Source organism: Oncorhynchus gorbuscha, linkage group LG05 (genome assembly GCF_021184085.1).
Source record: "Oncorhynchus gorbuscha isolate QuinsamMale2020 ecotype Even-year linkage group LG05, OgorEven_v1.0, whole genome shotgun sequence".
NCBI lineage: Eukaryota > Metazoa > Chordata > Actinopteri > Salmoniformes > Salmonidae > Oncorhynchus > Oncorhynchus gorbuscha.
In genome coordinates this window covers 16,421,616-16,437,766 of record NC_060177.1, presented here as the reverse complement: position 1 = coordinate 16,437,766, position 16,151 = coordinate 16,421,616, and positions in this window count along the sequence as shown.

The following is a 16,151-nucleotide window of genomic DNA, read 5'->3' as shown; positions in this document are numbered from 1 at the left end:
GACCCCTCTAACCAATGGCGCCACTCCTCCAGTGCTAACTTCACTGCCAACAACTCTCTGTTGCCAATGTTGTAGTTGCGTTCCGCAGGTGATAACCGATGGGAAAGGAACGCGCAAGGGTGCATCTTGTCGTCAGAAGAGGAACGTTGGGAAAGTACCGCACCTACCCCCACCTCTGAAGCGTCCACCTCCACCACGAACTGACGCGAGGGATCGGGAGCTATGAGGATGGGAGCCGAAACAAAGCGGCTCTTGTGTTTGGCGAATGCAGCCTCGGCTGTATCGGACCACCTGAACGTCACTCTGGGGGAGGTTAAGGCGGTAAGAGGAGCGACTATTTGACTAAAGTTGCGAACGAAACGCCGGTAGAAATTGGCGAATCCCAGAAACCTCTGTAGGGCCTTACGGGAATCTGGGCTTGGCCAATCCACCACAGCCTTAACCTTGTCAGGATCCATGCGAATACCTTCAGTCGAGACGATGTAACCTAGGAATGGAACGGATTGTGCATGAAAAATGCATTTCTCCGCCTTGACAAAAAGTCCATTCTCCAACAACCTCTGAAGCACTCGTCTGACGTGCTGAACGTGTTCCTGGAGAGAAGAAGAAAAAATCAGTATGTCATCCAGGTAAACATATATGAACTGATCAATCATATCTCTCAGCACGTCATTGACGAGTGCCTGGAAAACCGCTGGGGAGTTGGATAGCCCAAAAGGCATGACCAAATTTTCGAAGTGCCCTCTGGGGGTGTTAAACGCGGTCTTCCATTCGCCCCCCCCCCTTATGCGAACCAAATGATATGCATTACGTAAATCCAACTTAGTGAACACGGATGCTCCCTGTAACCTTTCAAAGGCTGAGGACATCAACAGTAAGGGATAGGTATTCTTCACTGTGATGTTATTCAACCCACGGTAATCAACGCAAGGACGCAGAGATCCGTCCTTCTTCCCCACAAAGATGAACCCCGCCCCCCGGGGAAGAGGAAGGACGAATGAATCCAGATGCCAGAGAATCAGAGATGTATCTCTCCATAGCCTCCCTCTCCGGAACAGAGAGTGAATATAACTTGCCTTTAGGCGGAGACTCACCTGGCAATAATTCTATTGCACAGTCATAGGGACGATGCGGAGGAAGAGAAGCAGCACGGGACTTACTGAACACCTCCTTCAGGTCAAGGTATTCAACGAGCACGTTAGACAAATCCACTGCCTCCTCTAGAAACACAGAATCAGACACAGACGAACAAGCAGACACTAAACAGGACTCAAGACACTTGTTACTCCACATGGATATAGAGTTATGAACCCAGTCAACTCTGGGGTTGTGTTGGGTGAGCCAAGGGTTGCCGAGAACTAATGGTGCAAGGGGTGAGTCCATGAGTAGAAATGATAGTGTCTCAGTGTGATTGCCAGAAGTGATGAGTGTGATAGGTTCAGTGGTGTGAGAAATGTTGGGGAGTTCTTGACCATTGAGAGCGTTGACGGATATCTTGTGCGTGAGTGAGTTGATAGGAATCTGGAGTTTGTGAGCGAGCTTGATGTCCATGAAATTACCCTCTGCTCCTGAGTCCAGTAAGGCTTGGGTGTCGTGCGTGTGGGTGGCCCATCTTAGTCTTACCGGGAGGAGAGTAGATGATGAGGTCTTCTCTGTGGTGAGACCACCCGATAGTAGCCTCATGCTTACTACCGGGCCTGATCTTTTACCGGGCAGGAGTGGATAAAGTGGCCCACTCTACCACAGTAGAGACAGAGTCCTTGGGATCTCCGCCTCTCCCTCTCTTCCCGGGAAAGGCGAGCTCTCCCCAGCTGCATGGGTTCGTGAGCGGAGGCTGAACTGGCCGTGTTACCGCCGCTGGCATGCCAGCCCTCCGTGTCGTTATACGGTCTGTTAGGGCATGCTCGGCGGTTCTCGTCGACCCTCAAGGTTAGTTCCACTAGTCCATTTAAACTCTTGGGAAGTTCCAGAACATAAATCTCCTTCTGGATCCGGTCCTCCAGCCCATGCAGGAACATGTCCCACTGCGCCTCCTCGTTCCACTGACACTCTGCGGCCAGAGTGCGGAATTGGATGGAGTATTCCGATACGGAACAGTCTCCTTGGCGAAGGTCAGCGAGTAGTCTGGCCGCCTCTCTACCCGCCACGGCCCGATCGAAAACCCTTCTCATCTCCTCGGAGAGTGTCTGGAAAGAGGTGCAGCATGGGTCCTGGTTCGCCCACACCGCCGTTCCCCAAAGAGCCGCTTTGCCTGATAGCAGTGTGAGTACGAATGCTACCTTAGACTGTTCACGGTTGAAGGTCCGTGGCTGCAACGAGAAATGCATGGAACATCTCGTAAGAAAAGCTCTGCAATAGTCAGGATCACCTGAATAACCCTCTGGTGTCGGTAGCCGTGGCTCTAGCTGGGAATCCGGCTCTGGCGGGCGGGTTGAACTGCCGGTGTAGGTGGCGCAGCGGAACCCTCAGATGTTGTAATTGTTGGGTCAGCTGGGATACCTGCGTCGCAATGGCTTGTACTGCCCGACCTGTGCTGGAGATGTTCTCCTCTTGTTGATCCATTCTTGTGATACTGCGGGAAATGAATTCGGTCAGACTCGTTGAACTCGCTGCATCCATGGTCTGGTCAGATCGTTCTGTGACAATACAGAGGCGGATGCAAGATGCAAGCAACGATGGTTTAATGAATACAATTTACAGCAGCAACAGGACAGACAGACTGTACTCAGATGGAATCCGACCCAGGGACTAGGGCGCATCTTCCGGTGATAGCGTGCTGAGAAATCCAGGGGAGTGTGTCCGGATGTGTAGGAAGGAGCACAGCAGATAATCCACACAAGGGCGGCGAGAGAAGAGCACGGACACACGACACAACCTCAGGGAAGTAACAACACAACCTCAGGGAAGTAACAACACAACCTCAGGGAAGTAACAACGATCTGACAACAAGAAACACTGGTTACAGAACATATAAAGGGAAGATAAGTGGTTCCAGCTGGCGCAGACAATCAGGCCGAGATTGGGAACCACGCCCACACAAACACGGAGAGAGAGAGAGAGAGAGAGAGAGAGAGAGAGAGAGAGAGAGAGAGAGAGAGAGAGAGAGAGAGAGAGAGAGAGAGAGAGAGAGAGAGAGAGAGAGAGAGAGAGAGAGAGAGAGAGAGAGAGAGAGAGAGAGAGAGAGAGAGAGAGAGAGAGAGAGAGAGTGGCATGGATTCATGAACCGTGACAATATCAGCAGATGTACGAAGGGCTATATAAATACATTTGATTTGATTTGATACCTCCAGTGAAGGTCCATGCACCAGGGCCGCCACCAAAGCAAAGGGATCTGCGGGCGGAGGCGGGTCTACGTCCCGCACCGGAGCCGCCGCAGTGAAGAGATGCCCACCCGGACCCTCCCCGGAGTCTGCACCTTTGGGGGGAGGGGGGGGGGGGTACTGTCACGCCCTGGCCATAGAGAGGCTTTTATTCTCTATTTTGGTTAGGCCAGGATGTGACTAGGGTGGCATTCTAGTTTCTTTATTTCTATGTTTTCTATTTCTTTGTTTTTTGCCGAGTGTGGTTCCCAATCAGAGGCAGCTGTTTATCGTTGTCTCTGATTGGGGATCACATATAAGTTGTCATTCTCCTTTTGGTGTTTGTGGGATCTTGTTTCTTGTTAGCTCTGTGAAGCCTGCAGAACGTGACGTTCATTATTCTTTTGTTGTTTTTGTTTGGTGTTCTGAGTAATTAAAGAATCATGACTACCTCTGTCTTCTACGCAAGAATCACTCTGAGAGCCATGAGCTGGCCACTTACGCAATGTAGTCGTTTACACTCATTCCTCAACATAAAGGCGTAAAACTATGTCAAAATGCTGTAGACACCTTGGGGAATACGTAGAAAAAGGAATCTGGTTGATATCCCTTTCAATGGCCAATAGGTGTGCATAGGAAGACAACGGTTTCAAAATAAGAGGCACTTCCACATTGGATTTTCCTCAGGGTTTCGCCTGCAATATCAGTTTTGTTATACTCACAGACAATATTTTCACAGTTTTGGAAACTTTAGAGTGTTGTCTATCCTAAGATGTCAATTATATGCATATTCTAGCATCTGGTCCTGAGAAATAGGCGGTTTACTTTGGGAACGTTATTTTTCCAAAAATAAAAATAGTGCCCCCTAATTTCAAGAGGTTAAAGAATCATGAACAATTACCACGATGCACCTTGGTCTCCTTCCGACGACAAACGTTAAAGCCCTTTGTTTTTCTGTGTGGGCTACAGCCACGGCCGCAAAGCAGCTCACGGCGAATACCTTGAAGATGATATAACACTGTGGCCGCAATTCAAACGTGGTCCTCTAGCGATTGAACCTGAGGAGAGAAAGAGAGAAAGAGAGAGTGCACTTTCAAAGCCTGATGAAACTATAGACAACACAGGCGGCTCGTTTCCGGGCCTGGGATAATGAATTCCATGGCCATCCAGGCCTCTATGTGTAGGAGACTCAGAGCTTAGCTAAATAAACCAACCAGTCTGGAGGATGGTGGAGTGAGTACAGTGTCTTGCAAAATTATTCATCCCCCATGGTGTTTTTCCTATTTTGTTGCATTACAACCTGTAATTTAAATGTAGTTTTCATGATTTCATGTAATGGACATACACAAAATAGTCCAAATTGGTGAAGTGATATGAAAAATAACTTGTTTCAAATAATAAAAAATTTAAAAAAAGGAAAAGTGGTGCATGCATATGTATTCACCCCATTTGCTATGAAGCCCCTAAATAAGATCTGGTGCAACCAATAACCTTCAGAAGTCACATAATTAGTTAAATAAAGCCCACCTGTGTGCAATATAAGTATTGCATGATCTGTCACATGATCTCAGTATAAATAAACCTGTTCTGAAAACCCCACCAAGAGTCTGCAACACCAAAAAAAATAAAATAATAATAAATAAATAAATAAAAATGCCATTTAGCAGACGCTTTTATCCAAAGCGACTTACAGTAATGTGTGCATACATTCTACGTATGGGTGGTCCCGGGAATTGAACCCACTACCCTGGCGTTACAAGCGCCATGCTCTACCAACGGAGCTACAGAAGGACCACACCACTAAGCAAGGGGCACCACCAAGCAAGCGGCACCATGAAGACCAAGGAGCTCTCCAAACAGGTCCGAGACAAAGTTGTGGAGAAATACAAATCAGGATTTTCTTAAGCCATTGCTTAAAGAAAAAAAAATAAGCAAACACGTTCGGTGTTCACCAACAGGCATGGGGGAGACTCCCCAAACATATGGAAGAAGGTACTCTAGTCAGATGAGACTACAATTGAGCTTTTTGGCCATCAGGGAAAACGCTTTGTCTGGTGCAAACACAACACCTCTCATCACCCCAAGAACACATTCTCACAGTGAAGCATGGTGGTGGCAGCATCATGCTGTTGGGATGTTTTTCATCGGCAGGGACTGGGAAACTGGTCAGAATGGAAGGAATGATGGATGGCACTAAATACAGGGAAATTCTTGAGGGAAACCTGTTTCAGTTTTCCAGGGATTTGAGACTGGGATGGAGGCTGGGACCTTCCTGCAGGACAATGACCCTAAGCATACTGCTAAAACAACACTCGAGTGGTTTAAGGGGGGTCAAAAGACAATTTAAATGTCTTGGAACCCATCAAATGATGGAGCAGCAGTTTTTCCTTGAAGAATGGGCAAAAATCCCAGTGGCTAGACCTCAATGCAGCTGTAATTGATGCAAAGGATGGATCTAGAAAGTATTCTTGGGGGGGAATTTATTTATTTATTTATTTATTTATTTATTTGACTTTATTTAACCAAGATTGAGAAAAAGTTCTCATTTACAATTGCGACCTGGAGAAGATAAAGCAAAGAACCCATGACAAGAGTTACACATGGAGTAAAACAAACATACAGTCAATGTATAAACAAGTCTATTTTCAAATGAGGTGAAGAATGCTGGCAAAGTAAATAAATATCAAGTAAAACCAGCAATGGCTAAAATAATGGGGTGTAAAGGAGCAAAATAAATAAATACATTAAATACAGTTGGGAAAGAGGTAGTTGTTTGGGCTAAATTATAGGTGGGCTATGTACAGGTGCAGTAATCTGTGAGCTGCTCTGACAGTTGGTGCTTAAAGCTAGTGAGGGAGATAAGTGTTTCCAGTTTCAGAGATTTTTGTAGTTCGTTCCAGTCATTGGCAGCAGAGAACTGGAAGGAGAGGCAGCCAAATAAATAATTGGTTTTGGGGGTGACTAGAGAGATATACCTGCTGGAGCGTGTGCTACAGGTGGGAGATGCTATGGTGACCAGCGAGCTGAGATAAGGGGGGACTAGTTATGCACACTCAAGTTTTCATTTTTTTGGTCTTATTTCTTGTTTGTTTCACAATAAAAAAGATTTAGCATCTTCAAAGTGGTAGGCATGTTGTGTAAATCAAATGATACAAACACCCCCAAAATCAATTTTAATTCCAGGTTGTAAGGCAACAAAATATGAAAAATGTCAAGGGGGGGGGTGAATACTTACGCAAGCCACTGTAGCCCTCCCTGCTGGTGTCCAGGAGAGAGAAGCCTGGTCACTCACAGATCACTGCATGGCCTAGGCCCAGTCACTGCTACTGACAGGCTCAAAATGCCAACAAGATCTCATAGTTTCCCCTCAAATGTCAATGTATTATGGATTAGGGATTAACATGGGTAACCATGATCCCAGGACTGTCCCAGGAACACTCTTCACATTTCTCCAAAAAATAAAATGACAAGACCAGGGAAATTACAAAACATGTGCAGGATCAGACTAGCAAAAAAATAGCACATTGTCCAAACAGGTCATAGCATAGAACCTTTTAGCCTAGCATATTTTCTTCACACAAAGACAACAAAAATTCAAAGCACAATGTATAATTGACATAATTGACTGCACACACGAACTGAATGTAGTTAATAAACCCTACAGGAAACCCCTACAGTATAGCCTATAATAGAATGTGTGCCTCTTTGAGCTGTCATTGAGACTCTTCAGACAGTCACAAATGTGATAGGCCTATGCACAATTTACTACATAGGCATATCTGTCACAGACATGAAGTCTGTTGACAATCCCAAGAGGCATAAGGGAAAATTATATCTTCTCCTGTCCTAGAGCCTCCGAGGCTATTTTCCTTTCCAGTCCCAATCCCACTGAACCCAAATCCTAACTTTTGTCTCGCATGAAAATTCCTAACTATTCTGTAATCCATAGGTTGTATTATCAAAACATATCAACTATGCATGTCAAAATACCCCTAGTATAACATCTCGTACTTGCCGTCCATATGAGAGCGTTTGTGTGATCAACAAACGGTATGAATAGATATGGATATTTTCCACTCTTCATCTCCCCGTTTTTCATGAGCTGATATGCTATCTGTATAATCATCAACCCGATTTTGCCAAATATAAGAGATATTATGTTATATGTGGATGGAGGTTGTCTAGCAAGTTTAGTGACTTTGGTCATTTGACTTTTGTTTGACTGCCATTACAAAGTTTGTATGATTTTACAATGATATACTCGGGGTGCGCTCTGTGCCAAGATGAAATGCTCTGATTTAGTTGAAGATCATAATGCACAGAACTTATGAACAGCCTGTTTTGCAATTCACAACAATGTAATTGGCGATCAAAGATAGCCTACTCTATCCTTACTTAAATATCAGTTTAATATGCTCTGAAACCTTTACATAGTGGAGCAACCAAGCCGACAAGCGCCCCTCTCATTTGGGGAGTCACGACTTCCACCGAAGGTGGTTCTTCTCCTTGTTCAGGCGGTACTCGGTGGTCGGCGTCGCCGGCCCGGTTTGTTTTGACTTTGGTTCATTCACACCTGGTTTTAATTTGTTTTCATTTCTGTGTGTATATTTACCCGTTTCCCCGCTTAGGTTTGTGCGGAATTATTTTCATGTTGCTTGTTGAGGTGTTTTCCCTCAGTTTATTCACGTGTACCGTGTGTTAAGTATAGTAAGGAGCGTTGTTTTTTCTCCTTCCGTGAGTATCTGTGTATTCCCATGTCTTGGACGTTTATGGACATTGTGCCTGTACCGTTTTGGGACTTGCCTATTAAAGACACTACATTGACATCTCTGCTCTCCTGCTTGACTCCTTTACTACCTTCAGTACGATTACGCAACAGGGAGAACCCAGGCATAGTGACCGTATCTTGGTTGTAAACACTTTAAATGGGCACTTCCTATTTTTGCGGTTTTTCCCAGGGACTCTTGGGATAATGATTAATTACTCACTGTATTGAAACTTGGTAGATTTTCGGGAAATATTCATCCTTATTATGGATGAACGTCTTCTTTCATGCTTGAATTCTGCGTGGTTACATTGTACCTTGTTAATTCCACATGGTTACAACAAAAACAACTCAAAGGTTAACAGTTTTGGTATTAATTCTGAGTGGTTTAGGTTAGGGCTATGGTTTGGTGAAGGCTTAAAATAAAATAATAATAAATTACACGCTTTTACCATCAAGTATTCTCACAACTTGCCAGAGCATTCTGAACTGTGGTGGTGCAGTGGTCATAGCAGTGGGCTTTATCTCCAAAGTGGTGCGGTGGTCATATGAGTGCACTTCAACTCCAAGGTGGCGCTGTGGTCATAGCAGTGCGCTCAAGGTGGTGCTGTGGTCATAGCATTGCACTTCATCTCCAAGCATCACGAGTTCATTCCCAATGCTGAGCAATCTTCTTTTTTTTGCTGAGGAAGGCATATATCGACGTTCTCAGGACTATTTCAAACGTCTGAAATCGAAGTCTATTTCTAGTGATCAGGCTGTATAATGCACTGTAAAAGTTGGCTACTTTTTGTGGATTCAATTTGTGGGATTTTGGCTCAGATTGTGCAGTAAAGTGTCAATAGAATCTGGCAACACTGCTCATTTACCCATGGTGGAATCAACTGTGAGACTCACTAGTGACTACATCACAACTTACACCTCACAGTCATGTAGGATAGAATAGGTTTTCGTTAGTAGGACAAGGGGTATTGTTAATGCCACAGTTTGAGATGACAAATCAACGTCTATAGAGACAGGGTTTATGTGAGATGAGCTGGTGCTGGATCGAGGTGATATGAAAGAGATTTCTGTATTTTTCTCCCCCTGACTAGTATGTGTGGCAGAGTGCTGCTCTGATGTTTTTTAGTGCTTCTCATTAACCATTCACATTTGCACCTTGTGTGCAGATCACCATCACTGCTCAACGTGGGGCCAAGCAGTTCAAAGGGAAGTGTTGCTTTGGAAGTGTACGAGCCACCCCAGGAGGTGCTGAGCCTCGGACGCCTGCAGAGTCGTGGGTGCTGAGAACCAGGGCGTGTTTGGATCAGGGACTGAATTTCCCTCTGAAGATGTGGAAAGGTTTACGGCGCGCTCCCACGAGAGTGGCTCTCTGCTCTTTGAAGCTCCTGTCTTGGTGGCTTCTCTTATCTCAGGAAAGGATTATTTTATCCCCTCCCTTTTTACATCTCTCCCTTTATTTCTCCATTCAGCTTTCTTCTACTCTCTCTCTGTTCCTCTCTCTCTTACTTTCTGATTCTCTCTCACTCTCTCCCTCAGGTTTTGCCCCAGCACTCTTTCACCCCAAGACCATTACACTCCTCTGTCCCGCCTGTTCTGTCTGTTTCTCTCCCTCTGTCCCCAATTTTCCCCTCACACTTTTTACACTCATCTTCAATCCCAATTTTCTCTTTCACAGACTAGTACACTCAGCCTCTTTCCTCACCTCCGCACTCTCTCTCTGCCTTCATCCCCTTCCCCTTCCTCCGTTGCGCGCCACTCCCTTTCTCTTCCTATCCGCTTTTCTCCCCTTCCAGCACATGACAGGCCATGTAATTAATGAGCATCATAAACCTCTTTCTATTAGCTACCCATTAGTAAACCTGGCAAGCCTGTCATTTTGGACAAAAACACACAGCTCCTTCATTTGATCCCCACATCAAAGGGGGATCCCCACTGTTTTCGGCTGAATACACTAATTGTGTCCTCGTTCTGGATGGGGCTACACCCCCACCGCTTCAAAAAGGAACCAAACTCAGTGCCGGGTGCAGAAAATTGTGAAAAAGAAGAGGTATTGATTATAGTAGAGCTAAATTTGGTACAAGGTTTTGTGCCAGAGAGAAAAATGAATACAACCATCTGGAACTGTGACTGAAAGTCTGTGGCAGACAGCGTACGTTAACTTCGTTATTACACACTACACATCATTTACTCCATTACTGTCTTCTATACAGTAGACACATTTAGCATAATTTCTTTTGAGGGCTTAAGGCCCTATTAAGAGTGTTTTTACATGCTGCCTTTATTAGATAAAAAGGAATTTTTAGTGGGACACCAGAGTTTCCACTCTTTTACACTACAAGCCAATAACATAAAGTACTAGATCAGCAGCTAATTAAGATAAGTCTCTTAAAAGAAATAAGCCGGACGATTCTTTATTTGTAAGGTATGCATATATTCTAGTTTAGCAGCACCTTCAGTTTGAATTTTGCCTTCTACTTTCATTAAGTTTTTATTGATATCGCGAAAACTGCATTTAAGCATAAAAGTGTCAGAGTTGGAAAAATGGTCTGCAGCTGGTCACTTCACACACCCCAATACTCTCCTTGAAGAGTTCAATCATGTACATATACATTTAATGTAACGGCCACCGGCAGTGGAATAAGGTGAGGACCAATGTGCAGCGTGGTACGTGTTCATCTTTTTAATAAAGTAAACTGAACACTGAATAACAAAACAACAAAGAAACAACCGGAACAGTTCTGTCTGGTGTAGACACACAAAGCCTGAAAACAACCACCCACGAAACACAATCGAAAACAGGCTACCTAAATATGGTTCTCAATCAGGGACAACGATTGACAGCTGCCTCTGATTGAGAACCATACCAGGCCAAACACAGAAATAGAAAATCATAGAAAAACTAACATAGACAACCCACCCAACTCAAAAAAAGGAACTAAGGTCAGAACGTGACATTTAATTAGGTATGTGTATTACTGTGTTTGGTCAGCCATAGTGGGAATTTGTATATAATACTTGAAGATGCATTATATGATCCACAGTCACTTTAATCTAACACAATGTGGTATCTTGTTATAAGTGTTGATATCTGGCCTAGCCAGAAACATAAAGCAGATGATATGAGATAATGGAAGTGGTAATATGCAGGAGGAGGTATGGTCTGTAGTGATCTTCTAATACATGTGAAAATGTCAGTGTCGCTTTGTGTGACAATGGGATATTTCCGTACACAATGGGATTTCTTCGGTGGGTGAATTGTTTTGGAAAAACTTCTCACACCTAGAATTATGCAAAATATCATTGTCTTGATTTGGTACATGTCTACTGCTATTTTCCATAATAATGATAGGCCTAAATGCTACATAGCAGTGTTACACTCAGACATTAAAACCACTAGATAGTAGTGCTGATGTCATCCACGTATCCCTATGGACAATGCCCGATGGCGCCAGTGGTGTGTATTTATAGATGCCAAAGGAAGCCAGGCTCCCTCAAAAAAATGACCAAGAAAAATGAAATAAACCTATACAATAATGTATATTTAATCTCTTTGTTTTAACATAATTTACCTTGTATCTCACCAGAGAAAGCATCCGAGAGAGCGAAACAGTGGCCCTTTGTCTCTGTAGGCAATCTATCTGAAGCTGTAGCATTGAATGGAAGGTAAGTCAGTAAGCATTTGGCCACCGATTAGTACAATTAAATACAGAACATGTTGGCATGGTGACTCTCTTTGTAAAATCTAACTAAAATTGCAGTAAAGTTAAGTGCGTGTGAGTACCCTTTCTAGTCTATCATATGACCATGATCCTTCCACCTGAAAATAAAAAGGTAATGGGCTACCATCGCATCACAACTCGGTTAGGCAATATTGGATTAACGCATGAGACTATATATAAATTATACATTTATTTTATCTCAATTCTGTATTCTTATATGATTGTAGACTATCATTTGTGCAACTGCATCATTTTGTCATCGTAAAAAATTACCTTAGACATATGATGTAGTTTGGAATTCAAAATGTACTAAATTATAATTGCGTATTACATTCATATTTCAAACATAGTGTGAGCCAATCCTCCATGTCCATCCTCTGTCAGCCCTATAGCCATTGATCAGCCCCTCCATCTCCACTTGACAGGCTCGTTAACTCCGCGCTCTCATCTGGTACTGTAGCACACCACACCAGGTCTGCAAAGAACTTGCAAGAGAGTGTGAGCCTCCTCGTAGCCTGCCGGTCTGTGATTGGTTTGTGTCAGAAAGGATAACTATTTAATTAAATATCTTGATCTGTAGCAAACGTAATAATTCACAGTGAGGACCGAACTTGATCATAATAAACACATTTTAAAGCCCCATACGGTCGTCAATTTTTTTTTTGTTGCCATTCTGGCAATTGTAATTTCCATACAGTATGCTTTCTAGGTGCAGACAGGGGCTTTTGGCACTGCTAGGTTGCTACCATCAGAGCTCGTGACTTCACGCTCCAGACCAGACACTGGGGCCCTGGTTACAATACACTGAGTCCATACATTTTTTGTAGATTAATTCAGCACTGGATGACTATAGGCGGCGTTCTCTATTCTCCATATGGAATGGCATACACACGACAGGCCAGAGCTCCCTTCCCGAAGACCCCTCGCCTGACACATCACACGCTGAGCTCACCACAATCAGCTGAGTCACCACCGCTCCAGGAACCAACACTGTACTTCAATCACGATTGTCTTCTGCCCTTTACAACATCCCCCTCCTTTTGTCCCGCTACAAAAAGGCAACAGTCACATGTTTGTCCTATAAGCGCCCAGCAGCTGCTCAGCTAGAAGCTAGGCCCTTTCTCTATATGCTCCCTCCACACCCCCTCCTCACTGAAGCGGCATCCAGTGTGCACCCCAGGCAGCCTCCCTAACATTGTTACAAGAACATAAACACAGACAAAGCATTAGATCCCCCCGAATCCAGGGAGCTGAATGTCCCCTATTATTCCAGTTGCCAGGGAGAGGACAGGGTGGAATCAACTGGGCTTGGCCACCAAGGTGGTTGGTAGATAGGTTGACAGCCAGGCAGGCGTCCATCTTAAGACCTCAGTCTACACTCCTCTTCCGCTGTGTACTTATACCTCAAAGAGCACCTTCCTTTCACCTCTATGTGACTGTTGTTATCTTGTTTACTCTCTGAAGTCCAAGCCAGACAGATAATACTGCACAGCTCTGTACATGCATATCAAGTTTGTAATTAGAGACACATGAATAAGAAGATGACCCCTTTTGAAATATATTTTTGGTCCATTCCATAGCGGGATGATGGGTAATGGAGCTGAAAGTAGCCCAGTGCACAACAGCAGAATCAATGGGTTTGAGTGGTTGGAGTTTGATTCAGATCCATCCTTGCGATGGAATTCTGGCTTGAAACCCCGTCCACCTCCTCTCCCAGGCATCAAAGCGCCAGGCTCTGAAATCGGGACGCCAAGCCATCTCTCCGTTGGCCTCTTCAAAGAACAGGAAGTGTGTCAGAGGGACAGGCCTTGGTTCCCAGCGAACACAAGCGAGCCGAGCGGCTATAATAACAAGCTCATCTGCGTGTCTTTGGCAGAGGAGTTCAAAGAGCGAGGCCTGATTCCTCTGGTACAACGTGATGATAGACTCAGGATGCGGAAAACCGCTGTTTAGTGGAAATGCACTTGGATGGGGTCTGTTGTGGCTGGTGTCAGGGACAAGCTTGCTGCTTCCACCGTATGTACATTTGAATCCTCCAAGAAACGAAAATCCCCCAGAAAAGTGTGAGGAGATTAGATTATTGAGCATGACCTCCCCTTCAAAAAACATCCCACTTGCTTTAACTTAAATGAAACCACAGTAATGTTTCTCTTAGTGCACTACTTTAGCAGACTTCCTGTGCAGGTAGCTGGTATAGTGCTCAGAGTACCATACCGCCACCACACCACACACTCTGAGACCAGACCTCCCACATGGACCTGCTCCCACGAGTGTTTTCAGGCTTGACTGCATCAGAATACAGATAGAGGGGGAGGGGGAGGGAGAGAGAGAGAGAGAGAGAGAGAGAGAGAGAGAGAGAGAGAGAGAGAGAGAGAGAGAGAGAGAGAGAGAGAGAGAGAGAGAGAGAGAGAGAGAGAGAGAGAGAGAGAGAGAGAGAGAGAGAGAGACCAGAAGTTTCCAGTGAAGGAGAGAGAGAAGGCCCCCTTCCTCTAACACATACTCCACGGTGTCATAACTCACTCGACCAACTCTTATCCAGCCAGATCTACAGACTCCGGTCTGGCTGATTCAGAAACTACACTCTTTGGTCTTGCTGAACCATGTCTGAGAGGCAGGCAGGCAGGCAGGCAGTCGACCTGAGTGGTTTTGCGGCTACTGCCAGCAGTTATGATTTCAGTGGAGGCCCCGGTGCCAGTGATTTTATCCGCTGCTGCAGGGCCCAGGGCCTGTCAGAGGCAGACACTGCTAATGGAGCATGGCCTGGAGCCTTTGGGGCAGAAGTAGCCTGGTGGTTAGAGCGTTGGGCCAGTAACCGACAGGTGGCTGGATCAAATCCCCAAGTTGAAAGAAAATCTGTCATTCTTCCTCTGAACAAGGCAGTAAACCCACACTTCCCTGGTAGGCTGTCATTGTAAATAAAGGTTAAATAAATGTAAAAAAATCAGGGTAGGACCAGCAGAGTGCAAGCCAGGCCTTGAGTCTTGAGCCCCAGGGAAGGACTAGCAGAGAACAGGCTGTGGAGCTGCACACCCAGGCACAGAGTGCAAATTATACTGTTAAATTCGGGGGTCTCTTTTTTTCATGGGACTTCCTATTTGTGCCGTGCACTAAAAATGTAATAGGCCTAATAGTAAAGACATATATTTGAACAGTAAACATGTATTATCTTTTAATGTGGCATGAACAAAAACCAGTCGTGAGATTTTTATCTGATTGTCAAACAAATTATTTCAAAAAGTAGGCTACCTGTGCACATTCGTCCACTCCAAAATAATTCCAGCTTCCAAACAGTGCACTGTGCACCAGCCATTGGGTGAATGGAAAGCGACACATGTTCCAAAACACCATAACGTGTAGCATGATGACCTTCGTAGCATGATGACCTTTGTAGAATGATGAACTTCGTAGCATGATGACCTTCGTAGCATGATGACCTTCGTAGAATGATGACCTTTGTAGCATGATGACCTTTCGGTTATTGTCATCAGATCTACACTCTTGTAGCCTAAATGAATTGATGTGTCTTGCTGACGGATGGATATTGTTTGTAAAAAAAAGAAAGTTGGACTCCTGAAAAGGACCTGATATACAGGATTCAAATACAGCTGTGTCCTGAGCTCATCTGCATGGAAACTGTGACAGGGGGAGTAGAAAGATGAATGTGATTTGAAAGAACCTGAAACAATTGTTACTTGTTTAAACCATAACAGAGGTGTGGGGTGTTGGTTTCATTTGGAATAAACTTTTAACTTCATATATACCACTGTATCAGTACAAAATAGCATTGTAAATAAATAGGAGAACGGTTAAATTAGAGACGCCCCAAAGCTTGACTTTTGTTGCATTTAGGTGAGCTCATGTCTCATTTGGGGGTCTGAGCCCCCTTGTAATTCGCACACTGTCAAGGCATGTGGGTTGGTGGTGCAGGTGGCTGCATGGCTTGGTAGATCTAAACTGCTGCAGGAGGCTGACCAGGCCTGTAAACTTAAACATATCCTTGACTGTTATAGAGGCCTGGGATCATTTAGGGGCCATTACACTTGGGCCACGTGGGAGCCATCCTGTGAAATTGTGCACTTTTTTTGTTAAAGCAATAATTGCCTTTTTTGTAAGAACTTGTACAAGTCTCAAAGCTGTATGGGACTTCATGAGATTTGAAATGTAGCTAGTATTATATACAACAAAAAGGTGATGTGTCTCTAAACTGTGCTGTCAACAGGCTCATACAGTATGTTGTAAAATGTCTGAAGGGGATTTATGGTTTATCAAATGTATGCCTCAAATGAGTTTGTCTTGTGTTTATTTTAGTTTTAAAACTGGGATTATAAAGTGTTCTATAAGTGCCATAAATATTATAAATTGTAT